The sequence below is a fragment of the Nannobrachium achirus genome (genome assembly GCF_963921795.1).
Source record: "Nannobrachium achirus genome assembly, chromosome: 5".
Lineage (NCBI taxonomy): Eukaryota > Metazoa > Chordata > Actinopteri > Myctophiformes > Myctophidae > Nannobrachium > Nannobrachium achirus.
The window spans coordinates 42,855,133-42,862,383 of record NC_137814.1 but is presented as its reverse complement, the minus strand read 5'-3'; positions in this window follow the sequence as shown (position 1 = coordinate 42,862,383).

Sequence of the window (7,251 nt, the reverse complement as noted above, 5' to 3'; positions counted from 1 at the left end):
TAACATAATTATAATATCCGTTGATCATTATTAAGTATAGTTTAGATCTAGCCGAGATTTAGCCAGCTAAGTATAGTCGGCGTATCTACGTTTATATTTACACCGAATTTAGACAATTGAAGTTAATCCCTGTCTTAATAAATATTTATTTAAAAAACAACTGCACGTTGCAGAACTGATAGCCAAATATTGGTGTAAAATGATTTTAATAGCCATTCATCACTATAAGGTATACGTCTGGGTGTAGTCGTTTTAAATACAGCATTTCAACGACTATCTTTAGACCATGTATTAAATAAAGTTATCCTTGGTACTAAGGCGTGGTAAGCCGGTAGAGTGTTAATTAATTACCGTGATTGTGTGTAGTCACTCAGTGGAAAGTGGAAACGTCCAGACAGCAGTCTACTCTGAATTACATTTCTGACAGCAACACACACAGTCAAACACAGCCGCGGCACCGCCCCCGCCACATCATTGCGACCGTAGCTCGCATTTACTATCAAACCCTGCACAAAGTGTAAGTCCGTCCGTCAGTCCGTCAGTCTGTCTGTCACAAGTGTAAGTCCGTCAGTCTGTCTGTCACACCTCACACGTCACACTCTTGCCCTGCTCATATCTCCGCAACCGTTGCCCCGATCCATGCCAAATTTTGCACACACCTTCCTTACCTGCCAAACTACAACCTCCAAGGACCCCCGGAGTTGCCTGACTGCGAGCGCCAGACATCTCACACTACGTTCACTACGTTTCACTCCGGGAGAGTCTGAGATTACTAGGGCAGATTCTACTTCGGCGCGGGCGGGCTAAAGCCTATTGACGTCACACACACACACACACACATACACACACACACACACACGTGACGGCGACGTGGCGTGACATTGCAAAAATACGTTATTTCTCATAACATATTATATGTCTGCATGTTTACGTTAGTGCAAAATGGTATTAAAACGTGAGGAAACGGCACTATTTCATAGTTTATTAAAACCAGTAAGACTTCCTAATCGGGAGATAAGCGACCGTTGGTCGCTTATCTCCACAAATATCACAACCTCCACCTCTCACGTCACGGGCAGCCATAGTTACACCTGGAATGTTGAATCTCCATATATGGAGATAACCTACGCATCACACAAAGTCTGACCTCACCAGCCCATACTTGGGCATGGACGACTTATATCTCCATATACGGAGATGGCCATATATGGAGATACGATGACATCACAGAGTCCACAGCTGATGATGTGGCGTGATGTCATACAATTGATGTCATACAATACACAAACAAGCCCTATATAAAGGGGCAATTCTCACCAGGGAAGAGAGCATTGCCTGGAATGTTGAATCTCCATATATGGAGATAACCTACGCATCACACAAAGTCTGACCTCACCAGCCCATACTTGGGCATGGACGACTTATATCTCCATATACGGAGATGGCCATATATGGAGATACGATGACATCACAGAGTCCACAGCTGATGATGTGGCGTGATGTCATACAATAAACAAACAAGCCCTATATACTGATACGGAGATGGCCATATATGGAGATACGATGACATCACAGAGTCCACAGCTGATGATGTGGCGTGATGTCATACAATAAACAAACAAGCCCTATATACTGATGCGGAGATATGAGCAGGGCAAAGGTGTGACGTGTGACGTGTGACCGACCGACCGACCGACCGACCGACCGACGGACGGCCGGTGGAGGTTTTCATAGTAAACTGCTCCCTGACGGTCGCAATAATACGAGTCGAGTCTGACTCCGCCATGACAGTTTTCACGGACCAATCAGAGTCCACTAGACTCTCACGTGGGCAGAGGACACCAATCAGAGTCCACGAGCGAGTCTCACGTGAGCTCAAGAGCTCTGTTTGGAGGGGGCTGGGACCGGAGCATAGAGTTCACGTGCCCCAAGCATACAACCCTGATTGGCCCATTCAATTCGCCCGCTCTTCAGGCGCGCTCGAAATAGAATAAAATATGTGCAGCTTCAGTCCACACTACAAACCACCCACCAACAGGGGGGGGTGATGTGCGGACTGAAGTGTCAGGCTACCCCCGGAGCTCCAGGGACCCCCAGGTCCCTGGGGGACCCCCAGATGTAAAAAATGACCAAATGTGCTAAACTGACCAAATGACCACCCCCACGGGGCTGCTCACGGGGAATTCCCGGGGACCACCCACTCCTGGTGCTCCAGAACGGATGCAAAAGTGGTGGCGCCCCCAGTGGAGGACCCCCTACACTGCAGCTCACATAAAATGCCGTAACTCCGGCTAGGAGCGACCGGGACAGCCGGGGCCGGTACCTATTCGTCCGCCTTGCCGGCGCGGAGACCCCACCCCTCATTTCTCACATGGCCCTCTTCTAGCGCCACCATGAGGCCGATTCTTGCAAAACACATTTTTGGACACTGCTCCTACAATTTTTGCCCTAAAATCACGCAAATCGGTACACAGTATGTCTACACTCATCCCATCAACATGAATCTCTCCCATATAGCGCCACCTCCAGGCCGATTTTTAAAAACACATTTTTGGACACTGCTCCTACAGATTTTGCCCTAAAATCACGAAAATCACTACACAGTATGTCTACACTCATGTCATCAACATGGATCAGGAAGATTTTGGCAAAACAAATTTTTGCCCTATTTGTGGAGATAAGTGACCTACGGTCGCTTATCTCCCGATTAGGGAGCCTTACTGGTTCAATACGTATTGATTAAACAAAATAATTGTAATCGCTAGGCTAGGCGCCCAATACATTTAGTTTCCTCAACAATGCGCACTACCCTAAAATGAACATAGGTAGGCAATGTCACCTTTTAATACGACCAGAAAATCTATGCTCTTATGTCTGCATTGATGGCCGAATGGATAGCGTCGCTGACTTGAAAGCTAGAGATCACTGGTTCGAACCTCACTGTCGCCCTTCTTTTCACTACTTTCGACGGCCGCTAACGGCTAAATGTAGCCGACTTTTAGCGGTCTAATAGTCGTCTAGTCTAAATATAGCCGTCTAATAAATTTTCATTTCTAGACCATTTTTAAACCATTTCTAGACACGTCGTCTAGGTGACATATAGACGTCTAATAGACCTAAAAATGCTCGGTGGGTTGTAGATCGGCTATTTTCAGCACGCAACACCTGAGAGCAACCAAACGTAAAATGACACTCTTCTCCACTAGTCCCTCCCTAACGTTTTAGTCTAGTTTTTATTTTGTTGACGAAATTGTCAATATATTTAGTCTTAGTCATCACAGCTTAGTTTTTAGTTTTTTAGTTTTTGTCAGTGAAAAAAACACAGTCGACAATCATTTTTCGTCATAGTTTTAGTCGACGAAATCAACACTGACGCACACAAACCAATTTATTTTACCAAGAGATCTTTTCTCTGTCTCTCATGACATCATCTCTTTTTATAAAGTGCGTGTCATTTCCTTCAGGCACTTCCAAATGTTTCGCCGTCCCAACACACATTATGCCTTGCAGGTAAAGCTACATCTATATTTTAAAGTAAAAGCCTGTGTCAGCACAAGTCTCACACGGTGCACCCTGTTCCATTCTTCATCTTTATTATTTTGTTTTAGGTGGAAGGAAGATTTTGGCAGTTTTATCAGTTGGTGCAGCTGGAACAATCCTTTTGACACTTCCAGACATCGTAATTGTGAGCTGTGCGTGTCAGCAGTTTCTGACAAAAAGAAAGAAATTGTACCACAACCTTTTAACCCAGGCGACTTGAAAGATTTGAGGATGTCTGTCATACTAAAACAGCAGTTACTGTAGAAAATGCTGAGAAAAGAGCATGTCTTTTTGGCAGATTAGTAATCCAGTTCATGTGCTTTTTGATATAGGGTGAATTAGATGCACAAAAGAGATAGGGACCATGGCACGCTTAAATAATATCGTCTGTGTTGGGTGCGAAGCTCCAAAACTGTTACTTTTCCAGGATTCATGTAAAAAAATAGCAGATCTACAAGCTCAAAACGCACCGTGACTTATTTTGAGCTTGTAGATCTGACCATGTGTACTGCATGACATTATTTATGTATAACAAAAATAAAATAAAACATGTTTATAAAACACCATGGATAGGAAGCGACATCATAGGCAGCAGGTGACTAGAAATAGAGGAACAACCCACATGAGTAGCAGACATCTACCACAATGAAAAATCTATGTAAAACATAATGTTTGTAAAAACACTGTGAGTCCATCAAATGAAACATGACACATTACCATAATGGACTGAGTAGGTGACTAGAAAGGGAGAGAAGCCTCATGAGGGCTTTTCACATTTTATTTTGAGCCAGGTGTACCGCAACCATTACAGGTGCGTTTTTAATTCTTGCTTTGCATTAGCCATAACAATGAAGGCCTTTTTTAAGAGTGACTTGGACACTATCTCTTTTGTGCAGTACTAATGTATTTGCACAATAAAATCTGCAGTATACATTTTTACTCTGAGTGTACAAATGTAACCATTTGGGGATTCATTTGGTCCATTGGGTCCATTGGGTTACATTTGTATGTTCTCTAACAGTGTACAGTGTGGGAGTGAAGTGCATTGAACAGGAGACACTCCTATAATGGTCATCTGGAAGAGTGCGTTCATCAAGTGTGTGTGAACCTTTTTGTGTGTGCCAGACAGGGTTATTATAGTTAATTAAATAAAAAAAGCTAAAACATTTTACTAAAACTACAGACGTTAAAGTTAAAGATGGAGTGCGGTCGCCGCGTCCTAGTAATTCATTTTCAATGAGAGGCGGGCGGCTATAGTTTAGGGGCAGTGAGGCGAGCGGGCGCGGTCCCGTGAAATCCCCGCGAGCGTGCGGGTGGCGAGAGCTGGATTGTTCATCTTTGTGAAATACCTAACAAACAAACAACACACTTTAAAAACTAATTAAAACTAACAGAAATTGAAAAGATGAAGTCAGAACAAATGACAAATTCAAAACAATAATAACCTTGGTGTGTACGTTGGCATGTGGATGAACGTGCATATGCAACATGGTCAGATGTTATGCAAATAGGAGATTTCAGACAGCACCCAATTAAAACTGCTCTTGTGTCTTATCGCTGCAGTGTCTTTTGAAGTCCACAACGGAGGAGTTTTATCACACAACAACGGCTCTCACTGTTGTTGACTTTGCGGGACACTTTTGAAGCTGTCGAGTCAACAACTTTCTCAACAAAGCAGCATGTATTCCGGCAACGATGCACGCACGCACGCACGCACGCACGCACGCACGCACGCACGCACGCACGCACGCACGCACGCACGCACACACGCACACACACACACACAAAAGCAAAAATGTATACGTTTTGAAAAATACACACTTCAATGCACATGAAAACACAAACATACATGCTTTTCCCATGCATGGGTGCACTTGCGCTCAAATACAACCCAAGGGACACATCTGCCTGTCACTGCGTCACCTGCAGCCAGACGACCGCCAGGGACAACTGATGAGTAGTGTGTGTGTGTGTGTGTGTGTGTGTGTGTGTGTGTGTGTGTGTGTGTGTGTGTGTGTGTGTGTGTGTGTGTGTGTGTGCGTGTGTGTGTGTGTGTGCGTGTGTGTGTGTGTGTACATACTACTGTACTGTATGTGCTCCTCCTGAGTAAATATGATTACATACATGACTGCGTGCTTGATAAGCTGTACAATGTGTGCATACGCAAGTACCGTTGTTGCCTATTGAGCTTGTCACATTTCCTGGGGCAAGCTGCACAGATCACTCATACTACTTGGATTTTCCACTGTCCGCTACTAAGGAGCTGTTGCGATTTTCTGCCTTGTTACTGTCTTGTATTCCAAATGGTTAATGGTAAGTAGCCTACATACTTTCGGTTAATGTTTATGCTATGTGTATTCCTGTTTTCCTAAATGTGTGCAGACAGTAGAATGCGTGAAGTGAGTGAGATGAAAAAACCTGGGTGAAATCTGCCAATCTCAATAGGTAACAATGGTATATATGTGTGCGTTCGCGTGCGTGCATTTGTGTGTGTGTGTGTGTGTGTTTTGTGTTATTGCGACCGTAAGGTCGCAGTTTAGTATCAAAACCTCCACCGGCCGTCCGTCACGTCCGTCACGTCACGTCACACGTCACACCTTTGCCCTGCTCATATCTGGGCTCGTTTGTGTATTGTATGACATCACGCCACATCATCGGCTGAGGACTGTGTGATGTCATCATATCTCCATATATGGAGACATAAGTTGCTCATGCCCAAATATGGGCTGGTGAGGTCAGACTTAGTGTGATGCGTAGGTTATCTCCATATATGGAGATTCAACTTCAATGAGTAACCATGGCAAATCACACCGTACACAAATGACCCTTATATAAGACCGGCATTATCTACCGACAGCTGCTATAAGCCAACCCTGGCGATAAGGTCTGAGTCGAAGAAATGCTTCTTTCCTGGCAAGAATTGCCCCTTTATACTGTAGGGCTCGTTTGTGTATTGTATGACATCACGCCACATCATCGGCTGAGGACTGTGTGATGTCATCATATCTCCATATATGGATACATAAGTTGCTCATGCCCAAATATGGGCTGGTGAGGTCAGACTTAGTGTGATGCGTAGGTTATCTCCATATATGGAGATTCAACTTCAATGAGTAACCATGGCAAACTGTCAACTGCCCGTATGTCTTGATAATTGGTAAAACAAACTTTTGGCCTATTTGTGGAGATAAGCGACCAACGGTCGCTTATCTCCCGATTAGGGAGTCTTACTGGTGTTACTGGTGTTATGTGTTTGTGTTCAATCCAAGCTAATTCAGTTAGGCGAGGGTAAAGGCTGGAGGAACAGCTCACAACACATTGCATTGTCTATTTTTGGTGAATGTTCCTTCCTTCCATAATAGGGGGCGCTAGGGTTCAAGTTAAAGGAGTAGTTCACCCCCAAAATGACTTTTCTCCTATTAATTACTCACCCCATGGAGACTTGAGTTCAATAATATTTTTTTGTTTTAGTCGCATTCCTAAGCCAATAATTTGAGGAGACTCTTTGTAGGCCCATTGATTCCGGATGGAGACCCAAATGCATTAGGTGTAATCAAATATCATATTTACAGAGTAATCCACTATCTAGGGAGCATTTTGTATGAAAACGCCCAGCTCATGTCTGTCTGTCTGTCTGTCTGTCTGTCTGTCCGTCCGTCCGTCAGTGAGTGAGTCACGCTAATACACAACATTTCGTTACCTATCGACTTT